The 24,239-nt window shown below is 39.4% G+C and overlaps 1 pseudogene; it reads right to left on the reverse strand.

Moving 5' to 3' along the window:
• Positions 1 to 1,530: 1,530 nt before the first annotated feature.
• Positions 1,531 to 24,239, reverse strand: part of LOC128641698 (RNA-binding protein 25-like) — a 27,470-nt pseudogene continuing 4,761 nt past the window's right edge.

Raw genomic sequence — 24,239 nt, forward strand, 5'->3', positions numbered from 1 at the left:
CGATCCCCAGGTACGTGAGTCTTGTACAGGGGCCCTGTGTTTTTTCCTCAGCTAGTGGCACATTAGCCCTCGCATTACTGCGATCAGCCGATCGCATTCGTGTGTGTTCACGGCGCCAACCAGCAGGAAGTCGTCCAGGTAATGAGCGACTATTCCCCCACCGGCCGCTGTGATGATAGCCCAGTGCAAGAATGAGCTAAACTCTTCAAAATAAGCACACAATAGCGAGCAACCCATGGGCAAGCATTTGTCGATAAAATAAAATAATTCCCCTCAAATTTACACCCCATCAGTCTGAAAGATGCTGGGTGTATGGGGAGTAACTCGATGTCCATTTTGGCTAGCAGCGCGCCCGGACCCGCCGTCACTACCAACTCCAACGCCTGGTCAAACGATTGGTAAGACACCGAGCTTATCAGGGGGTCTATTGCGTCGTTGACGGAACCCCCTTTTGGATAGGACAAATGCTGAATCAGGCGAAACTTCCCTGGTTCCTTTTTGGGGACCACCCCTAGAGGGGAAATAACCAGGTCAGGGATGGGAGGTTGCTCAAATGGACCAGCAAATCTTCCCAGAGCAATTTCTTTGCTCAGTTTCGCCCTAACTTCGCCCGGCATTTCATAAGCCGACTTTAAATTCTTATGCGACGAGGACCCCGTTACCAACCCCAATGTTGGTATCTTGAAACCTTCCGCAATCCCCGCCAGTAGGTTGGCAGCCGACACCCTGTCCGGGTAGGCTGCCAGCCAAGGTCTAATGGTGTCCAGCTTCAGGGGTGTTGGAGCTCTTTTGTCCAGCCCCCCCCGATTTTGCCCCACGGAAGGCTCCTCCGTCCCTCCGCTTCGGGCATTCAACACCTGGGTGTTGACCGCTGCAGTACATGCAGGCGTGCCGAAAGGAACAAGAAGCGCCCTTGTCGCATTGCTTCTCGTTGTACTTCCAACACTCCCTGCCCCGACGCTTGATGATGCTCGGAGGCCTCGGGGGCCCTGTCCGCAGCATCGATCCCCCTGCCCCCCCTTTTTCCGGTATGAGCAGGGACCACAAGTCCAAGTCTTTCACCCCAAAGTTCAAAACTGGATTCCCAACCATTTTCCTCCTAAACTCACTATCATAAGCACGCCACATGCCTTCCCCATACCTATTATAGATACATTCTATTATCTCAGCGTACTTAATCACGTCTACCGCGGCCTCTGGCCTCTGTTCGATGTAGCAGGAGGAGAATAACCTAAAGCACCGCCTCCACTCATCAAATGTATCTGGGCGCTGGATTTCCTTCGGTCCAGTACCATCCTCGCTACGCTCTTTGTCGCGCTGCGCCTCTAGCGACAGCTCGAAAATATTGACGTATTTGTGATCGCGAATTTTCTGTATCGTTTTGGGTTTGAGATGCGCATGCAGGCAGTGTATCTTGCAGGGATAAGAGTCCCCCTGCAAAGCCACCGTTCTGTCACTAACTGATATGTCCCGCGGCTGTGCCGTGCTCTCGCCTCCCTGCGCACTGCCGGCGGAGGCGGACACAGAGCTTCAACCCGCCAGCAGGGCAGGTTGCTCCATGCTACCTACGCCCTTAGCCTGATTTCGCTCAGCAACCAGCACCTTCAACATTTTAAACATGCGGCGCTGTCCCTTGCTATTTAGCCCTAATTTCTTCCCCCCATCTGAGTCTGAATCAGTGCTATAATCGGTGTCAAAGGTGCGTGACAGGTTATATAAATTTATCTCACCAACAGCCGATGTGGAAGGTGTAGATGTCCCTGGTGTTGCTACCGCTGATCCTCCTGACGGCTGTACCGACAGTCCAGCTCCTGCTGGACCGGAGACCTCTGTCCTCTGCTGTGCAACCTGCGTGTCCTGTGGGGGAGAAACAAACAAGAGGGGAGTATCCAGGCCAGCCATGCGGCCCTCCTGCCTGCTACCCCCAACTGGGGTGGACGTACTAACCCCTGCCCCAGTCGAGATCCCTCTGGCCCTCTCCTCACCCCTGTCACCACTCCATTCATTCACTGACCCTGCAACAACGGGTGATGCACTGACCAAGTGCTCCCTGCCTGAGTGTATGCTCTGAACCCCTGCAGCTGTTGGTTGCCGTGACTCCCCCTGCGCCCTATCTGCGAGCACAGTCGCCCCCCTTTGGGGTACATCAATATTGCCGGAACCCCCCTGCTATACCACTGGCGCCCCAGCAATGCACTTCTCGCTCTCCCATATGCCTGCCTGGTAACCTTAGATCCCATGAGCCTCCCCCTATGCAAGCCGCGTCCTCTCTGCACTACAGTTGCCCTGTCTGTCACGCTAGGTGCTGCAGAGTGTAGCGCAGCGGAGTGGGCCTGCCCGGATACTCCCCCCTCACCTGTGGAGAGTACCCGGCTAGGCCTCTTTCTGGCCCCAGGAACGCGTCCATCCGCTCCATGTTCCGGCCGTGTGACTCTCGCGGCGCCGGAAGTGACGTCACTCGTGTCACATGACCGGCCGGAAATGGGCGCGCCAGACGCGAGGCCGCAACCGGAGCCTGCACTGGTAGTAGCAGGCTCCGACTGAGCCACCAATGACGGATGCGGTCCGGCGGGCGGGCGAGGACCCCCAGGCCCCACACCGCTCCCAGACTGAGCCACCACTGAGGCATCCGGTCCGGGCCCCAGGGACCCGGCCGGATGATAGGACACGCTAGGCCCCTGTGTAGTGCCGCTAGGCCCCGGGCCCGCATGGGGTAAAGGAGGCTGTTGATGAGGGGCGCTAGGCCCCGGTTCAGCCTGTCCCACTACCGGAGGCAACACAGCGGCCGTCAAGGCCTTAAACATGCCCACAATGGCCGCCGCTGCCACAGGAGACAACCCGGAGGCCGTGAGGGCCCCCAGGCCTGCCTCCAAAGCTTGGTCTAAGTTAGATGGGCCAGAGCTCACTGCACCCGCCTGTCCTGTAACCATAACAGTACCAAGGCCGGCGGGTGCAGGTTCAGGGGGTGGGGGGTTATTTATTATAATATTGGGGGTTAACACAGGCAATACTGGCCTTGTTTCTGCAGGAGTCGGTGGCACCACATCCTCATCCTCCTCCTCTATTACAGGTGTACTCCTCAAGGATCTCCCAGGGGACTCCTTGAAGCGAATGGGCACCGCAGCACTTCTCTTTGATCTAGACATTTTCACTTGAAGAATGGCAAAACTTTCTCCTTGCAAAATCCCAGGTGGAAGAGGCCAGATTGTTCCAGAACTTCCTTTATATGAGGTAAGCCTAAGACCTCCCCTCACCTTGCAACATTGTTGCTACTACACTGCACTGGGATTTTCCACTAGCCTGTCAGCTCATCCCTTAACTCCATTACAGGAGACTCTGCTACCTTTCATTCCCCATCTCTTGCCACAGGCTGTTTCAATCAGCTTACCTTGCGCTCCCCAGACCTCACAGCTGTTTGTGTACCTCGCGCTCCCTATCTCAAGGCCAAGTGTTTGTCTCTACTGCGCATGACGGCTTCAGACAAACACTTGGCCTTTTATAATATAGGATATTTCTTTATACAAAAAGCAAAAGTTGAAGAAAAACGATCCCAGACGTGAATGCAAATAAAAACACTTAAGTGCTTTATTATTCCAAGTAGAACACAACAGACAGACACCACAGCTGTGATCTGACGCGTTTCCTGTCGCAATCGGAATACATTCAAAGGATCCAAAAAATATCAAGGAAAATACAACTTTCTGTGCAAGCTATTCAGATATATTTGAGGAAATATCTAGAGCTGTCAGGGGTACTAAACTCATTTATACTATTAAGAGATACTTTATTAGTAAATCCAGATACACAAACGATCCTCACTGCTGCAATCCTCAGAGCGTTCCGTGTATACAGAAAGCGGAAGTGGGACAAACCACTAGGGGTAGCTAGAAGGGGTGAACGCTGCAATGACCAAATGGCCAGACCAAATGTTAAAAAGCAGTATAAATATCATATTACTATGAGCAAGAGAGGCACCAGTGTACAGACAATAAGTGTATACATACAAATTAATGGCTTAATAATCAATGAATAAGAAAGGCAAACATATAGAATGGTGATTTAAAAACATCCAGGCTGAGTAATGATAGAGAGGAAAGCACTAATAATGCCAATTTAAAGGCATACATACCCTTTTGGACCATATACAAATATCTGAATATATATTTAAATGAACCTTCTAAAAGGTAAATAGCACATGTGTCAGCATAGATATTTATACCAATGCATAAGGCATATTGTATGTACATGCAAACAATGCTACAAAAGCAATATATTCTATGAAATAGCACATATCCCACTCTCTATTAAGCCCTGAGGGAGTTATGGTTTGTAATCTATAAATCCAATATAGTTCCTGCTTTTGTAGCAACTTATGCCTATCACCACCTCTTATCGGGGGCATTATCCTATCAATGACCTTAACTTTCATATTGAACACATTAGTCATGTGGAATAAATTATGATTTCTTGCCACTGTGGAATCTTTGACAACGTCCTTAGTGTGCATAATGTGTGCCCTTACTCGAGATCTCAATTCTCTCAATATTGAAGGAGACAGTCTTTACACTCTAATAGATAAACTACAAAGGAACTCTGACAAATTGCATAGAATTTACTGACAAACTCTTCACTGGTAACTGTGCTTTTAAAACCTTTACCAACTTGTAAGACCCCACATGTGATGCACATACCATTCCCACATCTGTATGTGTCTTTCCTCTTTAACCATTCACTATTACTGGTGGATCCTGTGCATACAAAACTAGGGGCTAATTTGTTTGGATAATGTCATCGGTTTCCAGGGAACAAATTTGCACTTATCAATGACATGAGCCAGAGTGTTATCGTCTTTTAGTATGTTTAAATTTTTCCTCAATATGGAACATACTTCATAGAACTGACTAGAGTTCTCTGTAGAGAAAACTACTTTGTCCTGTGTAATCAAATTTGTTTTCTATTTTTATACTTTTATCAGTGACCCTTCAAATTTCAATGCCAAAAAATAGGGCATATAAAATGTTTACACTTTTGCAGAAATTTGGGAGTTTACAGAAATTTAACAAGCAGAAAAGCCCATAGGAATGCAACTACTGACTATGGTCCTATAATTCACCCTCAGTGCTATTCAGATATATCATACTGATACAGAGATTAGGGCCCCTATTTATCAAAGGTCTTGCGGACCTGATCCGACAGTGCCGATCAGGTCCGCAAGACCTCGCTAAATGCGGAGAGCAATACGCTCTCCACATTTAACATTGCGCCAGCAGCTCACAAGAGCTGCTGGTGCAACGCTGACCCCTGCTGACTCGTGGCCATTCGGGTTGATTTCCGGCGATTCCTGTCCGCCTGCTCATACGCTGTCTTCATTTAACATTGCACAAGCAGTTCTGGTAAACTGCTTGTGCAATGCTGCCCCCTGGAGATTCTCGGCCAATCCGTGTCAATCATATGCGAATGGGCGAATTGATGTCTGCAGCCTCAGAGGCGGCGGACGAGTTAAGGAGCAGCGGTCTTAAGACCGTTGCTTTTTAACTCCTGTTTCCGGCGAGCCTAAAGGCTTGTGCGGAAACAGGGATATTTGGCCCCATTCGGGCCATGATAAATCAGCCCCTTAGTCTGAACTTCAAGTGAGTAGTAGATTTTTTTCTGACTAATTTCAAAGTTATGTCTTTTTCCACTCCTTCTGTATCATGTGACAGCTATCAGCCAATCACAAATCCATATATGTATATTCTGTGAATTCTTGCCCCTGCTCAGTAGAAGCTGGTGACTCAAAAAGTGTAAATTATGAAAAAAAAAACCACATTTTGTTAATGGAAGTAAATTGGAAAGGTGTTTAAAATTGCCTGCTCTATCTGAATAATGAAAGTTTAATTTTGAATTGTGTCCCTTTAATGAGTTTTCAATGGCTTATGCATGCTATTTAGTATTTTAGAAGCTGTTCTTGATCATTGAAACCTCAGCTCATCCTTCTCAAGAACATGCTCATTTAAATTAAGTGATACAACAGGAAGAGCAGACCTGCTCATCTTATCTTTCTCTATACACATAAAACCCTCAAGTTATATGTTAAATCTATCCCTCTATCCCTCTATCCCTCTATCCATCTATCCATCTATCCCTCTATCCATCTATCCATCTATCCCTCTATCCCTCTATCCACCTATCCCTCTATCCACCTATCCCTCTATCCACCTATCCCTCTATCCATCTATCCCTCTATCCCTCTATCCATCTATCCCTCTATCCATCTATCCCTCTATCCATCTATCCCTCTATCCACCTATCCCTCTATCCACCTATCCATCTATCCCTCTATCCCTCTATCCCTCTATCCCTCTATCCCTCTATCCCTCTATCCATCTATCCCTCTATCCATCTATCCCTCTATCCACCTATCCCTCTATCCACCTATCCCTCTATCCACCTATCCCTCTATCCACCTATCCCTCTATCCACCTATTCCTCTATCCACCTATCCCTCTATCCACCTATCCCTCTATCCTTCTATCCACCTATCCCTCTTTCCACCTGTCCCTCTACCCATCTATCCCTCTATTCCTCTATCTATCCACAAAGGTCAATACTTAGTTACTAAATTATTAATTTTGCTACAATAAACCTAAAGGTTAAGTTCCCAAAACATGTAATACTATGGGGTCAATTTGTCAAGCTCCATACGGAGCTTGATGCCCCGTGTTTCTGGCAAGTCTGAAGGAAACAGACCGCTGCTCCATAACCTGTCCGCCTGCTCTGAGGCGGCGGACAGAAATCAACCTGATTGACACCCCCTGCTAGCGGTTTATTGGTCGCGAATCTGCAGGGGGCGGCATTGCACCAGCAGTACACAAGCTACATCGCATCATGTCTGCTCGCACATTAATAAATTGACCCCTATGTGCCTAGTATAAGAAGTTATTGGGAAAACATTAAAGGGACAGTCTACTCCAGAATTTGTATTGTTTAACAAGATAGATAATCCCTTTATTACCCATTCCCCTGCTTTGCATAACCAACACAGTTATATTAATATACTTTTTACCTCTGTGAATACCTTTCATCTAAACCTCTGCAGACAGCCCCCATTATTTCAGTTTTTAGACAGACATTTATTTTAGCCAATCATTGCTCACTCCTAGGTAACTCCACGAAAGTGAGCATAATGTTATCTTTATGGCACATTTGAACTAGCACTGTCTAGCTGTAAAAAAGGAAAGTTTAAATGCACTTTAAGAGGTGGCGTTCAATGGCTTAGAAATTAGCATATGAACCTTACCTAGGTTTAGTTTTCAACAAAGAATACCAAGAGAACTAAGCAAATTTGATGATAAAAGTAAATTGGAATTTTTTTTAACATTTCATGCCCTATCTGAATCATGAAAGTTGTTAAACTGGAAAATAATTTATAGTACAATGTTAAAGGGACATGAAACCCAAAATTTTTATTTCATGATTCAGATAGAGAATTCAATTTTAAACAACTTTCCAATGTACTTTTTATTTAATTTGCTTCTTTCTCTTGTTATCATTTGCTAAAAGGTTTATCTAGGCAAGCTCAGGAGCAGCAAAGAACTTAGGTTCTAGCTGCTAATTGGTGGCTGCATATATATATGCAGATTGTCATTGGCTCACCCATGTTAGAAACCAGTAGTGCATTGCTGCTCCTTCAACAAATGATACCAAGAGAATGAAACAAATTAGACAATAGAAGTCAATTAGAAAGTTGTCTAAAATTGTATTCTCTATCTGAATCATGAAAGAAAAAAGTTGGGTTTCATGTCCCTTTAAGATTTAAGCTTTATACATGCACCCAGTTCTATTCTGGTTGTCCTCTTAAACCTATAAAATGTTTCTTTGTCATTGGACTAACCAAATCTTATGCTGGAGAAAATATTTATGTGCAGGTATTAAGAATAAATAAAAATGAAATTACCTGTTTTATATTCATTGAGATCTGGTCTCACTGTCTTGCTTACTATTCTAGTAAAAAAAAATAATACAACTGTTGTCATTATTCTCTATAATATATATGCTGTTTTCTGCTTCTGGAAATGCTTTATAATAGGCTAGTTTTTCCAGATATTCATTTCTGTTGGGGCATGTTTCAGAAATGCATTGAATTGTGATTGAATCAATAGTATTTGCATCTTGGCATCCTGACTGGTGATTAGCACTGTAAGCTGTCAGCAAATGAATTGAAAGAATTTTACTTAAAAACATGTTAGAAAGTGGAGATTTGCAGGTAACTAGATGGTTATATTTCTGGGCCCCCAGCCAAAGGGAAAAAAAAAAACAAAAAACAGACACCTGGGTTTACTGAAATTACCATTTTCTTATCAAATCTCAAAAAAGCTGTCCTGTAACCTCATTTTGTTCTGCATCACAACAAGAATATATTTTCTTTAACAATTCTACTGTATACATTTATATTTTTTTATTCTGTTCAGTATAATGACAGTTTAGCTCACATGGGGGCCTAGAATAAAATAAAAAAAGGCAAATGCAACGCATCCACATTATTCTATAAACAGTGTATTCACTAAGGGCTAAATTACAAGTGGAGCGCTAAATATCGCTTACATGCAAGCGATAATAGCGCTCCACTTTGCAATAGCAGCACACGATATTGTGCGCTGGTATTTTAAGTAAATCGCAATGCTAGGAAGCATTGCACTCATGAAGGGGGTAAGTCATGCAGCTATGGGCAGCATTTTTAAATATATATGTATATAAGCATGTACATATATATTTACATTGTGGTCTATGGGAACACACAGTTCCCATAGATCGCAATGTAAAGGCATTTTTCAGTGCTGTTTTTTTCTAACACCCCACTCCCACAAAATGCCCTCTATTTTGAGGGCATTTGGGGCTCTTTTATAAAATTTAATTAAAAATTCTAATCTCTGGTTAATTTTCAGAGTGCTAATTGCTACTGCAAGCTTGTGGTAGCAATAACAAGCCCTTTGTAATAGCTGGTTAATTAATGTGCACCAGCAAACGGGCAAATTTGGCTTTTTGTGGGGAAGCGAAAATTTAAGGCTCCACTTGCAATCTAGGCCCTAGACTGGAGAAGACTCTCTAAAGGTATATACATGGCTAAAATTATTTTGTTATTCAATGGATAAAATTCACTCAAATGAGTGAAGATTCCTGAGTTATAGTGAATTTGTTACAAGAAAATTAAGTCGAAATTTGAGAGATTTGAGTTCTTTGGCCTCCCTACTCTCAGTGAAACTTTTCCACAAAAAATGTTTTTGTTTGTGATATCTTTGGGTCAAAAATGTTTTATTCGTAGCCCTAGGACTTGTTTCTCAAAGATTTATGTGGTATAATTTTATGCAACGTTTCTTGCATATGCTTTCATCTGGCATAATTCTCAAAGAAAAATGGTTGCACTTTGTCATAAAGGAGGTATGAGAAGTCTTTTCCATGGTAAATTATAGTTTTTCAAGCTTACAAAATTCAGACATGTTCACATCTAATGGTAAATACTAGTCATGGAAAGCTTTCACATTTTTCAATTTAAGGCCAGATTACAAGTTGAGTGCAAATGTTTGCGCACAAGCAGTATCGGGTTTTAACGATAGTTGGCACACAGGTTAAATTGCGCTCGTATTATGAGTTGAAAGTAAACACGATCGCATGAGTGCCATCATGATTTACGCTAGAATGATTACCGCGACTTCAGAGCTCTGGTTAACTGTTTCGCGAAGCTAAAAAGTTTCACAAAACACATTAAAAATACATTACAAGGTACAGTTACACTCATAATAACACCATCTAAAATAATTATTTAAAAAAAAGGGCTTAACGAAATTAAATCTTGGTTGTTAGAAATATATATATATGTGTGTGTGTGTGTGTGTGTGCATTGGAGCCCTTTGCAGTAAAGTAAATAAAATCATAGAAAATCATAGTTATGCAATATTCATATTTAATAAAGTATTATACTGAGTATTTACAGAAAATATTATACATTCCAATGTTCTGCACATAGCAGAATATGTTCTATGTATTTTTAAAGAGATATTCCTATATATATCTGTATATATAATTATATATACTGTATTTAGAAGAGGTTATCATTTGCGCGATAGTCTAATTGTGTTAGAAGTAAGCTGTTTGCACTCGTCAGGTTAGAGCAAGAGCACAAACTTTTTACTTTCAACTCATAATACTACTTCTAGCGCAATTAGCGTTCTAGCATAAGTGCTAAATGGCGCTCCACTTGTAACCTGGCCCATAATAAATGCATTTTTAATCCAAAAGTGTTTTTAATAATTAACCATATGGAAAAAAATACATTGACATTTAAAGTGGGTAGATAATATTTTTTTTTTAAAGGGACACAAAACCCAACATGTTTCTTATATGATTCAGACAGAGCATACAATTTTAAAAAGTTTCCAATTTACTTAAAATGTGCTTTGTTCTCATGATTTAGGGGCCGGTAATTCACATAGAGCATTTTTTTAAAACAAATTTCTAATTTACTTCTATTATAAAATTGCCTTTGTACTTTTAGTATCTTTTGCTGAAAAGTAGAGACATAGGGACCTATTTATGATGTGAGTGGACGTGATCCGATATTGCGGATCATGTCCGCTGCACATCGATAAATGCCGACAGCATACGCTCTCGGGATTTATCATTGCACCAGCAGGTCTGGTGAACTGCTGGTGCAATGCCGCCCCCTGCAGATTCGCGGCCAAGCTAGCAGGGGGTGTCAATCAACCCGATCGTATTAGATCGGGTTGATTTCTGGCGATGTCTGTCCGCCACCTCAGAGCAGGCGGACCGGTTAGGGAGCAGCAATCTTTAGACCGCTGCTTTATAACTTGTGTTTCTGGCGAGCCTGCAGGCTCGCCAGAAACACGGGGCATCAAGCTCCATATGGAGCTTGATAATAGGCCCTATAGGGGCCAATTTATCAATGTCTGTCCGACATGATGCTCTGTAGCGTTTCATGTCCGCCAGACATCTCTGAATGCCGACAGCATACGTTGTCGGCATTTAACATTGTACAAGCAGTTCTGGTGAATTGCTTGTGCAATGCTGCCCCCTGCAGATTCGCGGGCAATTGACCGCTAGCAGGGGGTGTCAATCAGCCCGATCTTATAGGATTGGGCGAATTGCAGACCGCAGCCTCAGAGGCAATGGACCACTTAAGGAGCAGCGGTCTTAAGACGGCTGAAGGCTCCCGCAGAAACAGGGGCATCAGGGGCCATTCGGCCCTGATAAATCGGCCCCCTAGTCTTTATTATTAGGGCACAAAATGACAGGAAAAAGTGCTGCCATCTAGTGCTCTTGTAAATATACAACATTCTTGGAAATCTGCTGTCATATGGTGCTGGAGACACATGCACCTCCCTGCTTTTCAACAAAGGATACAGAGAGAATTTGATAAGAGAAGTAAATAAGAAAGGTTTTTAAGACTGCATGCTCCATCTGAATCATAAAAGAAAAACTTATCTCAGTACAACTCAATAGCAGTGAGAAAAACAAGTTTGATATTAAACAAATACAAATTACTTAAAGTGCCACAAAACAGTTAACATACGGGTAGATTACGAGTCTTGCGTTAGCCTAAAAAAGCATCGCTGAGAGGTCCCAACGCTGCTTTTTTCCTAACGCTGGTATTACGAGTCTTGAAGGAACAGGTGTACCGCTCACTTTTTTGGCCAGACTCTAAAATACCGCAAATCCACTTACGTAAATTGTGTATCCTATTTTTACAATGGGACTTGCCTAACGTCGTTCTTCTAAAAAGTGAGTGGTAGACCCTCTCCTGTCAAGACTGGTACCGCATTTAAAAGTCAGTAGTTAAGAGTTTTGTGGGCTAACGCTGTAATATAAAACTATTAACTAAAGTGCTAAAAAGTACACTAACACCCATAAACTACCTATTAACCCCTAAACCAAGCCCCCCCCCCCCGACATTGCAAATATATAAAAAAAAAAAAAATTAACCCCTAATCTGCCGAACCGGACATCGCCGCCACTATAAAAAATATATTAACCTCTAAACCGCTGTCCTCCCGCATCGCAAACACTAGTTAAATTTTATTAACCCCTAATCTGCCGTCCCTAACATCGCTGACACCTACCTAGATTTATTAACCCCTAATCTGCCACCCCCAACGTCGCCACAACTATATTAAATGTATTAGCCCCTATAACTAAGTTTAACCCTAACCCTAACACCCCGTAACTTAAATATAATTTAAATACATCTAAATAAAATTACTACAATTCACTAAATAATTCCTATTTAAAACTAAATACTTACCTATAAAATAAACCCTACGATAGCTACAATATAACTAATAGTTACATTGTAGCTATCTTAGGGTTTATTTTTATTTTACAGGCAACTTTGTATTTATTTTAACTAGGTACAATAGTTATTAAATAGTTATTAACTATTTAATAGCTACTTAGTTAAAATAAATTCAAATTTACCTGTAAAATAAATCCTAACCTAAGTTACAATTACACATAACACTACACTATAATTAAATGAATTACCCAAAGTAAATACAATTAAATACAATTTTAAAAAAATTATCTAAAGTACGAAAACCCCCCCCACTAAATTACAGAAAATAATAAAATAATTACAAGTTTTTTAAACTAATTACACCTAATCTAATCCCCCTAATAAAATAAAAAAGCCCCCCAAAATAATAAAAATCCCTACCCTACACTAAATTACAAATAGCCCTTAAATGGGCCTTTTGCGGGGCATTGCCCCAAAGTTATCAGCTCTATTACCTGTAAAAAAAAGTACAATACCCCCCCAACATTAAAACCCACCACCCACACACCCAACCCTACTCTAAAACCCACTCAATCCCCCCTTAATAAAACCTAACACTAACCCCTTGAAGATCACCCTACCTTGAGAAGTCTTCACCCAGCCGGGCCGAAGTCCTCAACGATGCCGGGTGAAGTGGTCCTCCAGACGGGCAGAAGTCTTCATAAAAGCCGGCAAGAAGAGGTCCTCCAGACGGGCAGAAGTCTACACCCAGACGGCATCTTCTATCTTCATCCATCCAGCGCAGAGCGGGTCCATCTTCAAGACATCCGACGCGGAGCATCCTCTTCCAACGAAGTCCAACTGAAGAATGAAGGTTCCTTTAAATGACATCATCCAAGATGGCGTCCCTTGAATTCCGATTGGCTGATAGAATTCAGCCAATCGGAATTAAGGTAGAACAAATCCTATTGGTTGATGCAATCAGCCAATAGGATTGAGCTCACTTTCTATTGGCTGATCCAATCTGGGCGGCAGATTAGGGGTTAATAAGTGTAAGATTAGGGGTGTTTAGACTCTAAAGTATTTCCCCATAGGAATCAATGGTGCTGCGTTAGGAGCTTTACACTGCTTTTTTGCTGGTGTTAGGTTTATTTCAGCTGGCTCTCCCCCATTGATTCCTATGGGGAAATCATGCACGAGTACTTTTTACCTGCTCATCGCTAACGTAAGCAGCGCTGGTATTGAGGTGAGATGTGGAGCTAAATTTTGGTCTATGCTCACTTTTTTGCAGCTAACGCCGGGTTTCTAAAAACCCGTAGTACCAGCGCTGTCTGTAGGTGAGCGGTGAGCATAAACTGCTCGTTAACACTGCACAGCCTTACCGACAAAACTCGTAATCTAGGCGATAATTTAACCACACATTTAAATAAAATGTATATATAGCTTAAATTATAAAAAGTTTGTGACTGCAAATTAAAGCATAAAATAAAATGTGATTCAAATAAAAGTACTTTTAAAAAGTCCACACCCAGTGAAAATCTCTCTGTGTGTATAATAGGAAACTTGATCAGTTCCTCTCCAGAAATCCCCTGGTTAAAGGGACATTTAATCAAAATGAAACTTTCATTATTCAGATAGAGCATGCCATTTTAAACAACTTTCCAATTTACTTCCATTAACAAAATGTGCACAGTATTTTTATATTTAAACTTTTTGAGTCACCAGCTCCTACTGAGCATGTGCAAGAATAAGTGTGTGTGCATTTGTGATTAGCTTATGGCTGTCACATGGTACGTGTATGCATTTGTGATTGGCTGATGGCTGTCACATGGTACAGGGGGAGTGGAAAAAGACATAACTTAAAATTGTAAGAAAAAAAATCTACTACTCATTTGAAGTTCAGACTAAGTGCTATTGCATTTTGTTGTTATCTTGCATGTGTTGATTATGCAAATCTACTGTGTTGACTGGTCCTTAAACAATAAAAAATAAAGCACAATGGTGCACAGCTGAAGAAACAGTGTTAACTGTAAAACAATAAAAATAATTACGTGACTCAGAGCATACAATTTTTCCTTAGTTTTTTTTTTAGGTAGATACCTAGGTAGGTGTCCTCTATGATAACATTCTTGCAAAACTGCTGCCATATAGTGCTCCAGACGTGCATGCTTCTGAGTTTATGGGGCCAATTTATCAAGGGCCGAATGGCCCTGTTTCTGCGCAAGTCTTCAGGCTCGCCGGAAACGGCAGCTAAGAAGCAGCAGTCCTAAGACCGCTGCTCCTTAACTGGTCTGCCGCCTCTGAGGCTGCGGACATCAATCCACCTGATCCTATACGATCAGGTTGATTGACACCCCCTGCTAGCGGCCGATTGGCCACGAATCTGCAGGGGGCAGAATTGCACAAGCAGTTCACCAGCGTATCATGTCGGACAGACATTGATAAATCGACCCCTATGTCTCTACTTTTCAGTAAAAGAGAACAAAAAAAAATTCATTATTGAAGTAAATTAGAAAGTTGTTTAAAAAAACCTGCTCTATGTGAATCATGAAAGAAAATAAAATGGGTTTCATGTCCCTTTAACTAGACCCTATGTGATGTGTTAGCGCTGCGGAATCTGTTGGCGCTCTACAAATAACCGATAATAATAATAATAATGTGTTAACCATTAAACCTTATTTTAGGCTAATTGTGGCGATTTTTGATTGTTGATCATTTGCAAGGTATGACACCTTTTTGCATATTAATTGGTGTCGTTTCAAGCCTTTTCATACAGGCAGTCTTTCTCCACGTGTACAAGAGTCTTTTAAACTTAAAGGGACATAAAACACACATTTTTTCTTTCATGATTTAGATAGAACATACAATTTTAAACAACTCTCCAATTTACTTCTATTATCTCATTTTCTTTGTTTGCTTGTTAGCTTTTGTTGAAAAGCAGGAAGAGTGTGCATGTGTCTGCAGCAGTTTTGCAGCAATGTGATATATCAGCAAAATAACTAGATGGCAGCACTTTTTCCTGTCATAGTACTCCAGACATGTGAACACTACCTACCTAGATATCTCTTCAATAAAGAATAACAAGAGAATGAAGCAAATATGATAACAAATTCTCTGTCTGAATCATGAAAGAAAAATGTTGGGTTTTATGTCCCTTTAATATACTCTGATGTATTTATTTGTTATAACCAAATTGCTTGAGTGATACAGCTAACTAGTGACCTACAAACTATCCTAGACGGCTTTTGTTGACACCTGCTAAAGTAGCAACTATAACAAGTGAGATTTTTCTCTTTTAAAGATTTTGAACATTGCTTTAATTTACTATTAATCACAACAGTGTTAAGGCACATTTTTCTTTATTTTTGAAGTTTGGTATTATACCATATACTACTAAACCTACAAATCCTCCTAAATTTAATGCCAGTTACCCCCATGAATGCCCTTGAAATGCCAACCTTTACATGTTTACAGTATATTGTCATCATATTAAAGAGAGTTTATTCTATTGAATTTAATATATATATATTGCTTAAAATAAGTGTGTAAATTTGTTATGAATATAATAAAATAAAAAAACATAAATGATGTAAATAATATTAGTTTAACCCCTTCAGGATTAAAGTGCTGAAGATCAGAACCAAGTTACAATGTAAACATTTGAAGGAAACAGGAAGTCAAGTGATCATCAATTTGATCACGTGACTTCAACACTGGGATCGGATCATGGGTGACTGCTTACGTTCACGTTCACCAATGTAGGACGTTCCATGCTGTCCTAACGCCGTCAAAGCCCAGCGCTTTTAGGATGGCATGGAATGTCGTAAAGGCATCTAGGGGTTAACATGTTTTTAGCCAAAAAATATTTACTGTTAACAATGCAGTTGAAAATCATAAGATAAAGTGACATTACTTGTTTCCCTCTTTACATTAAAGGAAATAGTCAAATCAGACGTAAACTTTCATGATTCAGATAGGGCATTCAATTTTAAACAACTTTTCAAAATACTTTTCTCATCAAATTTGCATTGCTCTCTTGGTATTCTTTATTGAAAGATAAACCTAGGTAGGCTCAAACTGATTTCTAAGCCGTTAAAGGCTGCCTCTTATTTTAGTGTATTTTGACAGTTGTTCACAGTTAGACAGTGCTAGTTCATGTGAGTCATACAGATAACATTGTGCTCACTCCCGTGGACTTATTTATGGGTCTGCACTTATTGGCTAAAATGCATGTCTGTCAAAAGCACTGAGATAAGGGAGCAGTCTGCAGAGGCTTAGATAGAAGGTAATCACAGAGGTAAAAAGTATATTAATATAACAGTGTTGGTTCTGCAAAACTGGGAAATGGGTAAGAAAGGGATCATCTTTTTAAAAATACACATTTTTAAGTAGGCTGTCTTTTTAAGGTAACCAAGCTATTTACTTTTAATAAAACAGTTACACATAAAAATGCATATATACAAACTTTGTATTATTTTCACACATACTTGGGAAAATGGATACTTGTACTTGCTATCACTTGAGAAAACTGAAGAGAATTCTAACAGAACATTCAACAAACAGAACAATACAGAATCTTGAACAGTTGGCAACCAAGATTAACCCCCTTATCCTTATTAGATACTATAATCCTTTAGTATTTTCTTGGTGTCTATTGCAATATTCTATTTGGCTATTTAAGGATTCTAGCAACCTTTTACTCTATTTCAATAGATAATGGGATTGACATTTGAATACATTCTGATCACTATATTTACAAGACTAAATCAAAGGCTTGTGTAGTAGAGGATAATTTGTTTCAGACTAATCATTCGTAACTAATATTTTGAAAAAAAAATAGTTTTTTAGTATATTTGTTTGCTTCACTATTTGGTATCTGTTTGTTTAAAATTAAACAAATACTGAATATTTGTTAACATTTACATTTGTTTTGGCACAGTGTCACCTGTAGGATTTATACTTACCTATAGCGCACTGGGGAGCTGCGCTAATCTGACTGGCACTACTTCACAGAGTCCAGGGCCGTGCTAATAGGAAGGTTAGTGCAGTGAATTCCAGAACATTTGCTAAAGGACCTTCATCTTTAGCAGCGACCCCATGATACAGCCGCACTAATCCTCCTATTAGCACAGCCCTTTAATCAGTGAAGAAGTGCCGGATTAGTGCGATTTTCCAGAGCACTATAGGTAAGAGTTAACCTTTAAAAGCTCATTTAAAGGGACAGTCTACAATAGAATTGTTATTGTTTTAAAAGATAGATAATCCCTTTATTACCCATTCCCCAGTTTTGCATAACTAACACAGTAATATTAATGTACTGTTACCTTTGTGATTACCTTGTATCTAGGAACCTTCTTCCAGCCCCCTGATCACATGACTCTGACTGTTTATTATCTATTGTCTTCAATTTAGCATTGTGTTGTGCTAAATCTTAAATAACTCCCTGTGTCTGAACACAGTGTTATCTATATGGCCCACATGTACTTTATGTCTCTTTGTGTTAAAAAGAGATTTAAAATGCCTGTGATAAGAGGAAGCCTTCAAGGGCTTAGAAATTAGCATATGAGTCTGCCTAGGTTTAGTTTCAACTAAGAATACCAAGAAAAAAGCTAATTTGATGATAAAAGTAAATTTTAAATTTGATTAAAATTGCAAGTCCTATCTGATTAATGCAAGTTTAATTTTGACTAGACTGTCCCTTTAAATTATAAATATATATTAATGGATTTTGTTAGTATATATGTGTGTTATTTAAATTAATTAGTGCATTTGTTCGGATATTTGTTTAATAAAATTAAATGAATATTCAATATTCGTTTTGAATTTGCATTCGTAACAAAACAAATAACCATCACTAATAAAACATATAAACTTATTTGTGCTGTATATATGAAATCTTTTTATTGTTTATGGTTTAAATGTTGTCAATATTTGCACTGTTTTGCAGTCCAGGTGCAAACCTTTTAAATGACTCATCACCATTGCTAAAGACAAGCAGGGACAGATACAAATAAATAAACTACAATACTGATCAAGTAGTCACTGTGTGGACTGTATGTGGGGTAAATGTATATGAAACCCACATTTATTCTTTCATTATTCAGATAGAGCAAGCATTTTTAAGTAACTTTCTAATTTAATCCTATTATCAATTTTTCTTCGTTCTCTTGGTATCTTTATTTGAAAAATCAGGAATGTAATGCTTAGGAGAAGGCCCATTTTGGTTCAGCACCCTGGTTAGTGCTTGCTGATTGGTGGCTACATTTAGGGCTAGATTACAAGTAGAGCTCTAATTTATTGAGCTTGTGGTAGCAATTAGCACAAAGAAAATTAACCAGAGATCAGATCTCTGGTTAATTTTCTAGAAGGGCCCCAAATGCCCCAAAATAGAAGGGTCTTTTATTTTTTTTGAAAAAATGTAGCATTTTTTCCCCATAAAAAATACTGCACTAAGGCGTTTGAAGGTGTTAAGTGGTGAGAGTGGGGTGTTAGAAAAAAAACAGCACTGAAAATTGCCTTTACATTGCGGTCTATGGGAACTGTGTGTTCCCTGTAAATATATATATTTATATAATTATATTTAAAGTTTGTATACATCTGTAATTTTTAAGGGTATGCTGCTTGACGTAGTGCAATGTGAGTTGAGGAGAAATGTCAAAGCTGTAACATTCGATTTGATGGCATCGTTAGATTGGCGTAAATTTTACCTGTAAATAGAAGTCCTCCTACTCACATTGTACTATCTTTGAGAAAGCGCCAGAATGGCGTGAAACGCGTCAGATGACGTAGGATCTGTTCCAATGGAACCTACACTCCTCCAATTATGTCCTGTGAAATGTAAGTTTTTTTCAATAAATATGAACTCTTCATTTTTCCATAGTTCTGTGTAATGAATTGTTGCCAGACCTAATTGAATATTTGTGTCCCCTGAAAAACTTGTATTTAGTTTTATATAAATATATACATACATATTTGTGTGTTAATATGTGTATATACAGATATTAACACATACATTTATATGTAAATAAGCATATACATATACAGTATATTTAAAATTGCTGCCCATCGCTGTGCTACTTACCCCCTTCACTGAGTTTAGGGTCTGTGCCGTGTACAATGGCATCAGAACCAGGCTCCCATTGGAGCCTATTGAAGCACGCTCTCATGAGCGAAATGCTTCTGTGCAATGAAGATACCAAGAGAATGAAGAAAATTTGATAATAGGGGTATAGTAGAAAGTTGCTTAAAATTGCATGCTCTATCTGAATCACGAAAGAAAAAATTTGGGTTTAATGTCCCTTTAACTTGAGAGCTGTTTATCTGGCAGGACTTTAGAGGTGAAGGAGAGCCAATTGCATTACAGTATAATGCCCAAAAAAAGTTCCTAAAGATTTTGTGCAATGTTTCTCCATACCAGCGAGTTTTTGATCATCCAACCCAAAGTCTTGCTGATAATTAGCTGATAAGGTTCTATGAGGTAATTGCCCAGATAAACACTAAACAATTATTTCACATTATTAGCAAAATCTAATCATTCTTTTTCTGTGTCATATCGCCGTTATCTTTAAATATTATGTTTACAAAATTATCAGCTTCTCAATGAACAATGGGCTGTTTAAAGACCTTATCTGAGTCATAAAAACCATTCATATTTTTAAGGATAAGTGAAGGGTAGTCAAACATATGCTACGTTAAACCTTATACTGTTTTTATGAATAATCATATACAAATGCCATCTGGGTCATGTATATTTATGTGTATAGTAAATGTACAAAAGATAATCTTTTAACAATTTGCTTTTTAACAGGAAGTTTAGTTTGATAAATATGAAAATGTACTGAGGTTAGTTTGAATTAGATAAGAATACTTTAGCAGCTTCCTCTAATACATCACTTGATTACTGTTCATTCAACTAATAGCCATATTAGAACTGTATCAGGTTGAATATATTATAGCAGACATTCCATTCCTTAACTATTCTTGCTGTTCTGTCATTTTAGGTGAATGAAATCCCTAAGAAAATACTAAAATTGGCATTAAAGAGGCAATTTGATGAATAAAATGAAATGTTTTAATTTAATATAGCACAACATTTGTTCACCAGTGATTCTAGATTACTTTATGTTTAGCCGCCAAAAGAGGGCTAGAAACATAGGCAAAATTCTGTTTAGGATGTTCAATGCTTGTAGGACATGGATGATTAGCCAATCAGGACCAGCTGTTGCACATACCTATCAATTACCAGCCATGTCTTGCTCTAAAGCTGTAATGTCTGTGGCACAAGAGCAATACACTACCTATGTGTTTTACTTTTTTGGGGCGGATTAAACATGTAGGACCCCATTTGTCAATCCACAGGCAATGTTCCCAGATAGCCAACCTGTCCACTCTCGTTCATGGGGGAGCCATTCTCATTTTACAAGCAAATGTTTGTTCAGTCACATCCCCTGCTTTCATTCAAGCAACCATACAAGAGCAGGGCTTATCAATCATCCTGGATGAACGATTCCGGGATATTTTAATTGTGCCACCTCAGAGGTGGTAAAGAAAGATCTTAAGAACTAGAAGTCTAATGACCACTGCTTTTTAACGTGCAGTTTAAAGGCTCACATAAGCAAGCTTGCACAGTAGGGGCTTCCAACCTGCATCTGCACAGGATGAATCATTTTTCTAAAGAAAATACAAAGCTACATTTTTAATACATCCCTCTTTGTGGTGTAGATAATAAAAAAAAAAATGGGGGGCCCCAAAATGGACAGTTAACACCAAAAATGTTATTGTTTAAAAAGATGGATAATCCCTTTATTACCCATTTCCTAGTTTTGCATAACCAACACGGTTATATTAATACACTTTTTACCTCTGTAATTACCTTGTAGCTAAGCCTCTGCAGACTGCCCCCTTATTTCAGTTCTTTTGACAGACTTGCATTTTAGCCAATCAGTGTTATCTATATGGCACACATGAACTAACACCCTCTAGCTGTGAAAAAAAGTTTAAAATGCACTGAGATAAGAGGCGTCCTAGAAATTAGCATATGAGCCTACCTAGGTTTAGCTTTCAATTAAGAATACCAAGAGAACAAAGCAAACTTGATGATAAAAGTAAAATAGAAAGTTGCTTAAAAGTGCATGCCCTATCTGAATCATGAATTTTGACTAGACTTTCCCTTTAAATCTGTATACAGAGAACCATGACATCCCAGACAATGAGCTTGAATCATTGATGCTAGTAAATCCGTGGACGGGGCTCATTGTAAAAGTGAGATCATGTTTAAAATCCATTGATAATCATTTCTTCAGTGGTGTCACCAGCAGGGGGCAAAGTAGCATAATAGCTGCCCAACATGTGCCCCCAATTGTAATTGTCTTTAATTTGCTGATAGTAATTAGAAAAAAATAACAATTAAACTGCAACACTTTGGAAACAACCTTGTTCAATGGGTTATGTATGTGTTTGTAATAATACAATATTAGTAGTCTGGGTAGAATAAAAAGTATCCCAGAAAGATCAAGGGACTGGTCGTGGGTGCCTTGGGGAAAGGAATCTTATTGAAATGGCAACACCCTGATATGACTTTAAAACTTACTTAAAATATAAAATTACTTAAAAAAATAAAAACAAAATCAATGTATTTGCATGAGCGAGCGAACACTGCAGGGACTCCAAAGCATAGTAAAGTATAAAATGTATGAAACATTTATGTTTATTTTTATATATGAAATGGATTTTCTTTTATTAAAGCATCCTGCCCATATAAATGGGCTGAGCCTACAGAAATAGCAGACCTCCTAAGCGTATCCATGCCTCTATACTTTAAGGCCTCCTTATCTTAATTCTCTGTTGATACACAATGGGCCATACTTGGGGTCTGATTCTCAAAAACTCATTTGCATGGAGAGAAATCATCAGTTTATTTTACTGAGCTTAAAATAACGTATACTAGTGAACTCCCCTTATTAAGATACGTTTCCAAGATAAAAATTACCTTTGAAAAAAATCCTGCCTTATAATTCTGACTGGGTATTTTGTCAGACCAGAGATCTTTATAGAATTAGACCCTTAGAAAGAACAATTTAAAAGGAAGATTTTATTACTTCTCTCTTCCACTTCCCACTGGGAACTTGACTGCCGCCTGCTCCCCTTGTTTACAGAGCTTTTCTATAGGAAATACTAAAGTGTACATATTTTCAGTATAAGTGTTGGTTTTAATATGGTAAAACAACTATTTTAAATAATAAATAAAGGTAAAGGAGTTGTTTCTAAACTATTTGAAACACATCTGCATGTAAAACAAATAACTGGAACCACATTAAAGTGTGTATTATATAAAGATATAATACACTGTATTAGAATATTTGTTGCTGTAATGTCTGTTACCTGCGAGAAATTGGATCTGAACAGAATGTACTGGACATAATTATTTTAGTCTGCAAGATTTCCATGATTTACTGCTAAAATGGCCCATTTAGACAAGTGATATTCAAAACTGCTACAGTCCAAATGCTGCAACCTTTAAAATATAGTTAACACAATGTCCCCTAGACCTAACCTTGCTCAAAAACCGTACTGTTTACTAGAATATCCGAACAACTGCACTAATCTAAAGAATAACAAATATAATCCGTTAGTATATATTCGTTTATCATTTAAATTAGCTTTTAAATGTTAATACTTATCTATAGTGCACTGGGGAGCCACGGTAATCTGACACTTCTTCACAGAGTTCAGGTCTGCGTGAAGGAGAAGGTTCTTTAGCGTAGACTCTGCGATCCACTGCACTAATCCTCCTATTAGCAGTGCACAGCCCTGGAATTTGTGAAGAAGTGTCAGATTAGCGTAACTCCCTAGTGCACTATAGGTAAGTATAAATCCTACAGGTGACACTGTGCCACCTGCAGCAATGTTACATTTCCTCTAGTGTTAGATTAGCGCGGCTCCCCAGTGCACTATAGGTAAATATAAATCCTACAGGTGACACTGTGCCCCCTGCAGTAAAGTAACATTTATTTTTGTTTAGTGTCAGATTAGTGTGGCTCCCCAGTGCATTATAGGAAAGTAAAAGTCCTACAAGGGACACTGTGCCCCCTGCAGTAAAGTAACGTTTACATTAGTTTAGTGTCAGATTAGCGCGGCTCCCCAGTGCGCTATAGATAAATATAAATCCTAAGGATGACACTGTGCCACCTGCAGCGATACTACATTTCATTTAGTGTTAGATTAGCGCGGATCCCCAGTGCACTATAGCTAAGTATAAAACTTACAAGTGACACGGTGCCCCCTGCAGTAAAGTTACATTTACATTTGTTTAGTGTCAGATTAACACGGCTCCCCAGTTTGCATACACATATAAATACATATATATATATATGTGCATTCAGGGCCGCCATCAGAGGGTGAAAGGGGGGACTCCTGTCAGGGGTCCTCTGGGCCAGGGGGCCCCATGAGGCAAGCACAACTATTATTTAAAAAATATATATATGTATATATATTTTTTTTTATTTTGGCACACCAGAGGGCGCTACAGCAGAGTTCTATTGAGCGCAGGAAATATCATTACAAGGAGTAAAGCATTAGTATTTGAGAGGATTTCTGAGTGTGCACTAAACCACTATGCACAGTGTGAGACAGACTTGGCACTTCAGTTTGTACAGTGTGTTTCTGAGTCAGACAGCAGAACACTTTCATTTACAGAGGAGGTAGAGCTTACTTAGTAAATGTTATTTTATTTATTTGTGCAATTTTGGACTGTATCTTCAGTGTGGTAGTTGCATGGTTGGGCCAGGGGTCCATAAAACACATTTTTTTAGTAAAATGCAGCAGTGCATTTATGATTATTTGACAATGCTGTAGAAATTCTATATTTAAAACCATGCAGAAATGTTTCCTCCTCAATACCTAAATGGTAGGTGCCCTTTTGGCGGATATGATTTAAAAAAAAATAATATATATATATTTTAATTACATTCCAGTT

This window comes from Bombina bombina, chromosome 11, assembly GCF_027579735.1.
Source record: "Bombina bombina isolate aBomBom1 chromosome 11, aBomBom1.pri, whole genome shotgun sequence".
Taxonomy (NCBI): Eukaryota; Metazoa; Chordata; class Amphibia; order Anura; family Bombinatoridae; genus Bombina; species Bombina bombina.